Here is a 12,018-nt window from a genome sequence, read left to right on the forward strand (position 1 = left end):
CTTTAATAAAGTCTGCAGACTTACATGAAGGAAACGTTTCATACAGCAAGGAAGTCCACGGCATGTTCCCTTCAGAAGAACGGCCTGTTTATTCCAATATCCATAAACATCCAATTTACACTTAAGACAACATTTTGAGAAAATCGTACTATTCAAGCACTAAGCATATCCATCAGTAAGGAGCTAAAACATGAACCTCACCAGAATGCTGTCATTAAAACAGAGAAGAGACCACTAAAGGTTCCTACCAACAAAACGACCCTTATCTAAAAGCTGGAGAACTGCTTAACACATCCAGTGATCTCCTAACGAAATCTGTGGCATATAAACTGTCATCTTTGACACCCAAACAGAGTAGCACAATTGACCTTGGCTTCAGGCAAGGAACGACAGTCTCTGCAATCCTCTAAGCAGGTGGAACCAAAAAAGTTGGGGAAAAGCACATTTAATTTGGTCAAAAAGAAGAAAAGGAGGAACACTGGATGAAAAAAACAGGAAAAATGGCTTTCGTGTACTTGTGGTAAGTCAGCCTAGCCACACGTTACCTTTGAATATATGCAGATGGTCATAGCTACATTTAGAAAAACAGCAATTCACGTTGGCAAAGACAGCTAGACTGTTACATGACCTCTTCAATTGCAGGCAATGTTGTAACATCAGGACATCTATATCCAGTTTGGTTTTCAGCATTAGACGAAGAAAAATTGAATGCTAACCATCCTGAGATAAAATACTGCCAGAAAGAAGAGAGTAAGACAGGGCAAAGAAGGAAGTAGCCTTTCCTGCAGCAGGTCTCAAGAAGTTTGCAAGGGACTTAGATCTGCCAGCAGAACGCTGCAATATCCATTTTAAGCAGACTTGACTTTCAACCCATTCTGCAAGTAAATCGTCGTACTCTCTTGCTTACTGCTGTCTAAAGGTACCTCCAAGCCAATGATTATAGCTCTGCCTGTTCCAACACTTTCTTCCTGTAAATAGTGTCTGACTATTTTCTGTTCTCACAAGGGCTTAATTAGTCCTGCTCAGAGAGCTACAGCAGCTGGCACATCCCAGCAGACTCCACTGCATTTTCACAGCTACTGAAATCTATCCAAACCATGCTGCAAATTTTTCTACACTGACAATTACATGTCCTGGGAACCTTACATCTACCTACACATTTGAGGACATCTTTCTGCAAGCAATTTAACCACAAGGCAGCCCTGAAGTCCCAAAACATTCTCTGACACACGTACAGTTCACAGAAGGCCAAAGAATCCTGCATGGCCAGAAAAAGAGACTCTCTCCTCCACTAACAGAGCAGCAGGGATCTGTAACTCTAAAATACAAGAGTAATCATGGCTACATGCAATCATAAATACAATTGCCATCTAATTTTATTTTATACCTATCATCCCTACAGCATATTTCATCTGCTCAAGAGACCATTAAGCTACAAATTAAAAAAAAAAAAAAAAAAAAAAGAAAAGCCACCTCAAACAGAACCTGGACAGTAATTGTCTACCTACCCTGGCCATATCTTAACTCAAACAGATGGCACTTCACAAAACCCAGTGAAGGACAGAGATAGTTCCATGAGGTTCTGAAAGTTCCAAAGAAGTTGCAATTGAAGATCACGTTAAATCAGAGGGCAAATGGGTATTAAACATACAATATTTCCTCTTCAAAATTCTGAGCCCCTTCATTTTGCCAACACCTCCTGCTTCAAGTTCTTTGCTACTTCTCAATCAAGCAGCAGCAGTGTAAACTGTGGCACCTCCTTTCCTGAAAAAGGCTGGCTGCTTATCAGCACAGCAGCTGCCGCATCACAACATGGTCATGCAGTCTTCTGTACACAAAAAGATCGTCACTGTGCCCTGAAAGGAAACCTTGAGGTTCATCTTCAGACTGGACTAAGACAAAGATTTTATTTTTACATCAAACCATTGAGACAAACTTTCCAGAAAAATATATGTAATCACTGGGCAAGTTAAAACTCCAGCTCAGTTTTACAGTTACCTAATGATAAAAGTCTGAATCTCTCATTCTGCTCTACAGAAGGCAGGAGGTTCTTCTCAAAGCACTGCAACAGGAGCTATGTGGAAACAACTCACCTCCTGCTTCTTAATAGTTTACATACTGATCTGCAGCATCCCACTTCAAAAGTAAAATGTTCCCGTAGTAGGACCGGATATTATTCAAATAAACAAGCAAAAGAAATGTTTTCAGGAATCTTTTTTCTGAAGAAGAACTAGTGCCTTGTTTGTCTCCATATTCTTAATTTTTGAAACCAGTTTCTTTACTGAACTTGCCTTGACAAACATATTTCTTTAAAAAGCAAAGACAGCCGGTCACCACATCAAGTACAACCAGCTGAAATACAATGCCTTGGAGAAAGGATAAGGCATTTAAAACCAGCTTTATCAGAGAACGACACAGTTTAAAGTAATAGTCTTCCCCTTAAACACTGTCCCAAATACTTTTTTGTAATCACTACTATTATCTTGTATAACATCTTTTCAAATCCACCATCACCGTCTGCCAGAAAATTCACTGAATGACTCAGACACAGACACTTTCAAATGATAAATACTCAAAACTGCTATTTCCATTTCAGAACTACTTCCATGTAAGTATTTGAAGTGCTGATGGCATAATAATCCAACTATCTCCTGGAGTATCCTTATCAAGATTTTCCTCATGCACAGACAGCAGCTCCACTGACGAAAGCAAGCCTTGTTTCTCTGCACGCTGCCTTGGACAATATGGTTACACAAATATGCAAAATTTTTAGTGCCTAATATCAAGTATCTTTTGTACATGAATGCTTGACACAGCTCCTTGAACATGCAACTGAAGACATAACAGCAGAGATCCAAGCATTAAAAATCACTGGCATTACATGCCCTGCCAATTCCCATTAATTTTCCTTCATGATAAATCAACAGAAACTCTTGCCTAGAGCAAGCACAGGCTTTTCAAACTCCAGCCTTTTTATCCTGTAACCAGGAGTCAGGCTTCAAGCCTGAATCTCACCCACATTGCCAAAACCACCCCTCACTAGTCACCTGAGCAAACCTGTAGTAACACCACCAGTTCAATAGTGCCGATACAACTCTATCGGTGCAATGACTGGGGCAGTGGGGGGGTAAGGGGGAGCCCTTTGTTTGTGTCCATCTCTCTTCAAGACCCAACACAACTTAAACTCCTACACTCATCACATTTTATATTTATGCTTGAGAACGTACATATAATCTGTTGAAGGAATTTTCACCATGAAGGCTTTGGTTGAGAAGTATGCCAAAATACACTGTTGTCCTTCACACCAGATCATTTTTTTCATATCTGATTTATACTCAGAAAGCATCATTTTGAAAACCTGGACTGAGTTGGGATGCAGCTTTTAATGCCTCCATCGCTAATTCCGACTCGGTTTTTCACATTAGTAACTATTCTCCATGGTTTTCACCATGAAGCTGCCAACAAGTTTATCCACGGGCTAATTAAACCATATTTAGTCGCCAGCTCAGACAAGGGAGCCATTCCTGTATTTTTTCAACCGATCTTACACTTCTAACACCACAATGAATTTCCTTCAAGTTGCCTACTAACACACACTCAGTCTTCATACAGATTTGTCACAGGACAGATGAAGTTTACACATAACAAGTTAACCCTGTAACATAAAAGCCACAGCGTAAAATCTTCATAACTGGAACTAGCTAGTACTCCTACAGGAAAAGGAAAAAAAAAAAACCCAAAACATGATCACTTCCCTTCTTGTATAAACAGTATCAGTTCACAGCCGAAGATAACAAGGATAACAGGTTGTGTTCTACGACAGCGCTGCACCTGTAATTCCATGACACAACATCTACATCAGAAACGTATTTTCCTGTTACAGCAGCTACCACCAAATCTGAACTAGTCTCATTAAGGTTCTGTAGAAAGCAAAGACCTCGCTACTGAAATACTAGAAAAAGGCCTTTGAGAGCTGAGGATTTTTGTAACAGTACTGAGAGGACTGTGTAGTACTGCAGGCCCTTCACTGACTTCCAGAACAGACCTGTGAAGACCACAGCCAGGACAGAACCAGGAATTTAGTACTCCCTGACACTGACTACAGCAAGGGAGTAAAAACAAGAGTTTAAATTACACATTAAGACCTCAACTCTTAAAAACCACATTATGCCCAGAAGGGTTAGCCCAGAGGACATGGCCAGTGTTATAAAACCTGGTCCATTATTAAAAAAAGCACAACACAGTTGCAATTCAACTGTCTGAAGAACTCCAATGCTGCATGAAGAACAAAATGTATCTTTAAATAAGGAATAATAAATAAAAGCTTTTCTGCTATGCAACAGGTGCATGCGACAGTTGACATTATACAGAGTGGCAAACCCTGCGTGTCAAAAAAGTTATAATTTAATATTAATAGTCATCTTAAGCAAATGCCAACAGACACATCTACTAAAGCCACCAAATCGACTGACTTGTAAGGTTAAGACAGGCACAAAAAGAAACCAACACTGCTTGAAAAGCTCAGCAAGAACAACAGCTGTCATATCTTCTTTGTCTTCTAGTCGATTACCATATGTTTCAACATCTTTGCTGCTCATCCTAAGCAAACAAGAGACAAATACCTGATTTGCCCGGGGCGGGGGGAAATACTTTTAAAAACGTTTATTTAACTGTCACTCGGAAATATCCAAGTTCTGGTTACACTAGTGTCAAGTATTTACATTATCTATCGCTGACAACTCCAGTGTTTATAGATATATACACATAAACACACACACACAGAGTGCTCTGCAGGCAAGGCAAGGTTCCCATATTGTGCAAGCACAGAAGTTATTATTTTTATCGCCTCTGTAAAAAGATTTTAGGAGTGGCAGCAGATCTCCCTGTCCTGACAAGCAACAAGTGTACAGAAGGCTGCAAACAAGACCCACTTACAGCGCTCTTGACCCACTTAGAGCGCTTTACTGGCCTAAAGCCTCCTCCAGCCGACCATTTCCAAGTGCTCCTTCGTGCCCCTAAGCAAACACCCTGACCACAAGCCCGGCTCGCTTCTGCCCCCGGCCAACCTCCCGCAGGGCCCGCTCCCCGCCGCGCCGACAAAACACGGCCCCGGCCGACGGCAGCGCCCACCGCCAGCCTTCCCCACAGCACCCCGGCCACCCGCCCGCGCCGCGGGCAGCCGCCACCCCGACCCCCGCCCCGCCGCCGGCCCCGGGAAGCGGCGGGAGGGAAGGACGCGTGTCCCCCTGCCACGGGGGGGGGCTCCCTCTCGCCGCCCCGCCGAGCGGACCCCCGGCCCCGCGGGCGGCGGCCGGGCCCCGCAGCCCCTCCAATGGGGGAGCGGGGGGGGGGGGGCTCGGTCACTCACCTGGCAACGGCTGGCGCCCGCCCCGGCGCCCGCGAGGTGCTGCCCGCCGCCCCGCGCCGCCCCCCTCCTGCGGCAACCGCTGCCGCCGCCGCCTCCCCGGCCTTGTCGCCTCCTCCTTGCCCTACAGCGTCATAATCGCACGAGGCCGCCGCCGCCAATGCGGGACACGCCACGGCGCCTGCGCATGGCGCGCCGGAAGGAAACGCGGGCAGGGAACGCGGCTGCTTCTCGGGGAACGTAGTCGGGAAGGCAGCGCCGCCGCCACCGCGCCGCGCAGGCGCACAGGCCGCCCGCCTGCCCGCCCTGGGCTGCCCAGGCTGGGGAAAGGAGGGGTGTGGCCCCGCCGGGCAGTGTGGGGTTGGGGGGCAGCGGGGGCGGCGGGGCCGGCTGCCCCGAGCGGCGGGCTCCGGGGATGGCGGGGGGCGGTTCTCCTGTGGCACCGCTTCCTCTGGGCCCCCAGCGGGCGGCGGGGCGTCACCCTCCCCCACAGAAAGCGGTGTCGCAGGAAACCCCAGGCGGCGCGGCCCTTCCTGCAGGCGTGACGGAAAGGGGCCCAAGAGGGGCCTCCCCTGGGGACAGCTCAGAGCCATCCGGGCTGAGAGAGGCGCTGTGAAACTCACCGGGGGGGGGGGGGGGGGGGGGGAAGGTATGAAGCGTCCCCGGGGGCCACAGCAGCTGTCTCGGGTCCTGCTGGGGGCGGGGGAAGAAGCCCCACTGGAGCGGGGTTTAATGCTCCGGCGTGACCTGCGTGCTCCGGGGCACGGCACGGGGTGGGGAGGCCGCAGCTGGTGACACACCAGAAAGATGATAACCAGACAGCATTACCGGGCTGGAGGCATCTGAGAAACCTGGCTGATGGGACAGGGCCCGAACACCTATGTGTGGTGTAGAGGCACCGAGAGGGAACACCGAAGAGAACGAGAAGTCCATCTGTTAAGTAGTGGGAAGCGTAGGCAGAGCAGCAGGAAAACCCGTGTGACATGGGAGATTTCAGCTTCTGAAATCGTGTCCTTGGGAAAAACGATGGAAGCCCTACGCCTGCATGTTGTGCAGTGAGACGAGTCAAAACACTAAGGAAACACTACCCAGTTAGGGGACAACCTTATCAATTGCCGAGGAGAACTGGATGATCTGGGAGGACTTGTCTGTCTGTAATTTCTGTGGCTCTATGCACTTGAGTGCTTTTCTGAGCCACACTCCAATCAATACATTTGTACCCACAGCCAGAAATTGTAGCTCAAACCAGTGACTGTGAACAAGACAGTTAATGGAAGCAAAAGTATCCCTATAAATTATTATTTCAATCATTTTGATCCCTAATACCCACCAACGTTACATACATACTGCCCATTCCTTAAAAGCCTGTTTATAAAACTATGATTCTCTATTGTCTCCTTTAAAATATGCCCCATCTCACACATTCATTGAAGTCTACTATTTTGAAGGGAGCAAGGTAGTTGCTGAAGATCACAGTTGCACCATTCCATCTATTTACAGTTTCTCTCATCAATCAAAACGTATTTTGACAGCCGTTGGGCAGTAGCACCGAGAGTAGCAGCTGCAGTGCCTGCTTCAGCTCCACCCCGTGCCTATCGAATGAAGTATTTCCTGCCCCATCTTTCAGTATTTCATCTGTAAAATGGCGCTAATGATTTTAAAATATTTTGAGCTCCACTGACGAAAAATATATATAAAAACTGCATGTCATTTTCGTCTGTCATTTCCTGTCACCATAACTTAACATGTACTCAGCCAATTAAGAAGGAAATTGAGATAGGAATACTGTTTCATTAACTATTAAATAAAAGGAATTAGGGTGGTTTATTCTGGTTCAAGAGCCTGGAAATCAAAAAGGAAAGCTGTGCTCTGCCATACAGAGCAAAGCATTCGTTCAGAAAGACACATTTTTAAAAAACTGAGTTACGGACTTTCTGGGCATTTATAGATAATTCCTAGAAATCGTATCATTAATAGAAAATGTTCGTTGCCTTAATTCCATCTCTGAATGGTTTCGTCCTACATACATAGCCCTGTGCTTTGTGAAAGTTGGCAGGTCATTAGTTAGCTCCATTGTTGTTCCCGAGCAAGAGAGAACAAATTTGCCTGTGGTAAATGAAACTGAGACTGGTCAGACTCATCACAGTGAATTGCAGAGGGCTGCCACTCTAAAAACCTGGTCTAGCTGATTTCTCAGCCCAAGAAAGGCTAAGCACTTGTGCAGCTCCCTGGGGCTGTGAACCAGGCAGAGCTACAATTAACTCCAGCACAGTGAGTGTGACAGTCATTAAGTGACTCCAGGTCTACCCCACATTTTTGGGGGTTTTTTCCCCCCTCTGAAAAGAGGATTGTAATGTGCCCTTGCATGGCAATGCCTCGTCCTGTTCATCCCGCGTGATCACCATGCTCTTGCAGTCATGCGAAGGACTGACACAACTATATGGCACTCTAGGAAAAGCCAAAAGACAAATTATGATTCAGAATAAAATTGCCCTAGGGTAAGGAAGAGCCTGGACCTTGTGTTTGGTTGTTGGTTTTTTTTTGAGGACATGCCTTTTGGCTGCAAGCCTTTAAACTGGTTCGGCTCTATGGGCAAACACACTTTGTGGCTCCATTCTGAATTCCCCAGGATGGCTGCCACCATGTGACAGCACCATGGGGCAGCGCTAATGGGGAAAGGGCCTGGGGGAGGTATTATACTATCCCTGCCTCCCAGTAAAGCACTGCCTGCTCATTCTCTTTGTATTTCCATCCTTATCAGAGTCTTCGTGCCCTCTCAAATCACAGAGGGCCTGACCCTCGCTGCACGCTCTGTCACGCTGCCGAAGACTGGTGCTTGCTGCAGCAGCCACGTTCCAAGCAGCCAGAGGTGTTGCTGTTTCCACGGAGCCATCAGACCCAGCTTGCTTTGGGTGGGCAGCGTGGAGAGGTGACTGTGACACTTAGGGCAGTGTCTAGCTTGAGTGTCCGTTTTATGGTTGCTGTATTTTATCCCTGCTCACAGAGAAAACTCTTGACCCTACTGTTAGTTCCCCCTTTCTCTCTTTAAGGAAATGCTGTGAGTAAGTCATGCCTTTTTGAATCTTAATACCCAAAAAACCCCAGATTTCAACTGTCATTTAACAAAGCTAAGAAAGAAGAGGGTATATTAACAGCTTCAGGCTCTGCAGGAGAAGATTGACAATGGGCGGAATGATGAGCATGCTGTGATCATTGTATTATTCTGGGGTTTTTTTATTGTTGTTATTTGAGGATTTACAACGGCTGATCATGATTCTTTTTGTCCTTTCTGGTATGTGTCCTGTTGGCTACGGAAATCTGTTTTGCTTATCTTTGAGGCGGGTTATATTTAGGCTTCAGAGCTGGTATGCTCACGCCATGGCCCAGTCCCAAAGCCACCAGTTATCTACACTGGAGCTGGAGCTGGGACAGGCCACCCACTTGACGGTCTCTGCATCCATCCACCTTTGCACATGAGGTATTGGTGCCTGCACTGCCCTGGCAGGGAGTCAGGACATGGCCAGCACACACATCTGGACCAGGGAGATGGGATGCATCTCTGGGTCACATGGATTAGCTATAGCCAGAGTCTACCTCTGAGGAAAAGGGGATCCAATATTACGTTCATATCTGCTCACCGGCTGTCGTATGACAGTTCCTTCAGAGCCTGACATTCAGTGAACTTGATTTCATAGAGTATCTTCTAGCAACTGTTTAACCTGAAATGTAGTTAAACAAAAGCTAAATGAAAGTGAATGACCATGGAAGCAGTAGGTTCTGGAAAACCTTGTGACAGACATTTGAGAAATGCCCTTTAGTCGCTGGAAGGTATTTCCCAAGATCTTCTTGGGATTTTCTGTATCTGCGTCAGCTGATGAAAATACTGTCTATATTTCTGTAGCCACCGGTGATTAGGAATTGCTCCCACAGCATAATTTAAACCTACTAGGCTTTCTCTCTGGCTACGGTCAAGTGAGCAGAGTGAGACCCTTGCATGTTTGCTTTTTATATGACTGAAAAAGATCTGCTTCATTTGTGCTTTGTCAGGGCTACAAAACTTGGGTCCATCTAGAAAGTATATGTTACACTCACATCGCGTGTCTGAGTTCAGCTTTGCCATTTTTGGAATCGCAAAAGGCAGCAGTCTCTCTGTTAGATTGAGCTCTGGGTAGGCACAGACCTTTTGGGGACAAAGAATGGGAGCCTCCAAACGATGCAAATGGCCTAGAGTCCAGCAGTATTAAAAGGTTCATTTAAATTTTCTCACAACCCTGCCACTATCTCTTTACCACAATTAATATAAAATGAAAGTTTCTGTTTGTTCTGGGGTCAGCTACTGCTTAGCTTACCTTGCAGCAGAACATACTAAGGCCTCATTCATTCACGTTATAACTTATGTATTACTAGCCAGTTGGAAAATGATGACAGATTTGCATCCTGTTCTGCTCCGTTTAGGAGCTGACGTTCACTGACTTGCAATAACCGTGTATTTGCATAGTGCCTTTAACTCCAAAATATTTTAGTTTTACATGACTTACGGGTGGTCATTTCTATCAGCCTTGAAGTGCAGTGACTTCAGGGTTGGAATGTGGCAGCTGGTTACCAGCACACACTATATAAAAGTGTATTGTGTGAATATCTTATCCATATGAACTGCAAACAGAATTTGAGCAGGCAGGTATTTGATTCAGAAACCAGGCTAACTTCCCTAAGCCTTACTCTTGCTACAAGACATTCAATACCCATAAATAAACAAGCCCCAAGTTCACCTCTTTTGTAGAATGGTCTTCAGTGTTGTGCCAGAGTAGGGCTTTGCTGCAACAGACTCTCCGAGGCTCCTGCTGAGCCCCCCTGCAACCACCTCTGAGCATCTGACCTTCCGAGGTGCCGCTGAGCCTCTTTGTCCCGAATTGAGCGTGTCCTCGCACAATGGGGATACAGCTGTCTGCCTGCCAGAGTTAATGAGCGTAGAGGGTCGGCCTTCAATTACGTTTTTTTTTTCAGCCATATTTCTCAAAGACCTTTACAGAACAAGGAGGTATTCTGCTCCTCCTTTTATACAGGAGGAGGCTGGAGGCTAAAATGCAAAGATCAAGTAACTTGTTGAAGATTACAAAGCAGATAATCGGCAGAGCTCAGAATCAAGCTTAGCTCCCCACCCCCACATCCCTCTACCACTTTGTGCATCGTACAAGGCGCAATTTAAAATCCACCACTTTTTAATTTTCATGGTAAAGAAGCAGTTCTGCTACAGCTTTCTGTTTGACTTTCTTTGGCTTTGCATCAAACCAAACCGGCTGTGCTCTTATTTTATACTTACTACCACCCTAAGGAGGTGCTTTTATGTGTGGGCGCCATAGAAATTAAGTTTTAAGCTAGAGTTTAGCAGGATCAAATTTTTGGACACAAAACTCCCAGAAAGTCAAGAAGACTGAAACCTAGGTCTTGTAAAAAAAAAAAAAAAGGCGGGGGGAGAGTGGGGGCAGGCAAGGAAGGAAAGAAATCCAATGGTCACTTCTCTCCTATCGCTGTACGGTCCCAGTCCAACAGGAACTGCTGGCTCCAGCCAGGCTGCCAAAGGTCCACAGTGCTGGGACAAAAGGCCAAAAATCATCTTTTTTCCATCCAGGCAACATTCTAGGTGGAAAAAGAAGGACATACCCAGGGACACCCAGATGAATAGTAGCCCTAACAACGCCAACTTTTCTGCTCCCAAAGTTGTTTACACCCACAAAATTATTGGTGGTGCCAAACTGGAAGGAGAGTTGCAACTCTCTTAAATGTGTGGTCTTTTTTTGAAAGGCCAAATGAAATAATTTTGAATTATTAGACACATTAACAATGCCTGAGGGTGTCATATACAAGTAGCCGACACTTTTAAGTACTGATACAGTAAGGATGGACAAGAACATAAGGTGATGGTGGTGGGAGGAAAGGTCTTTTTTAGATGTATCCAAGGTAGAGTACGTTTTATTGCTGGGCTAGAAACATATAGTATCCCAGGAGTGAATAGCTCACACATTTGATCTGATCTTGGGCTCAGTCCAGCTCCCACTGAAGTTTAATGGGACTTGGATCAGGCCATTGCACTCACATTTTTTCCATGCATGGAAAACTATTTCCGTTACTTTGAATTACAATACCACTGGCTTTGGATTTTATATAATAAAATAAATCTAGGCCACTGTTTATATTCCAAGAAACTGCATTCTGGGATGCCAGCAAATATATTGCCTGTTGGATTAAAAAAAATAAAATAAAACCTGGACACATTGGTTTAAAAAAACAAGAGCTCCTAATTATTAAACATAATTTTTCTTCCTTGTGCTTTTCTGGAGTCCTCAAATATTTGAAGTATGAAAGGTACATATAAATTCTTCTCTGGTGGTTGAAATGGTGGAATCTGTAAAACTGCAATGCTTTATAAGAAACAGAGGTTTAATATAAAAATAATAATCTTCATGACTGGCTCTTTGCTTATTGGCATATTTTGCACATTTTAAAATTTACAGGGAAAAAAACTGCCCTTGGAATGTCAGTAACAAAGGAGATGTATATTAGCAAACCCTTATATTTTGGCGACTGGCTTCTCTTGATTGTTCTGACTGCAAATGAACTCTGCAGATGCTGAGAGACACAGGAAACGTCTTGTG

The sequence above is a fragment of the Leptosomus discolor genome, chromosome 1 (genome assembly GCF_034619465.1).
Source record: "Leptosomus discolor isolate bLepDis1 chromosome 1, bLepDis1.hap2, whole genome shotgun sequence".
Lineage (NCBI taxonomy): Eukaryota > Metazoa > Chordata > Aves > Leptosomiformes > Leptosomidae > Leptosomus > Leptosomus discolor.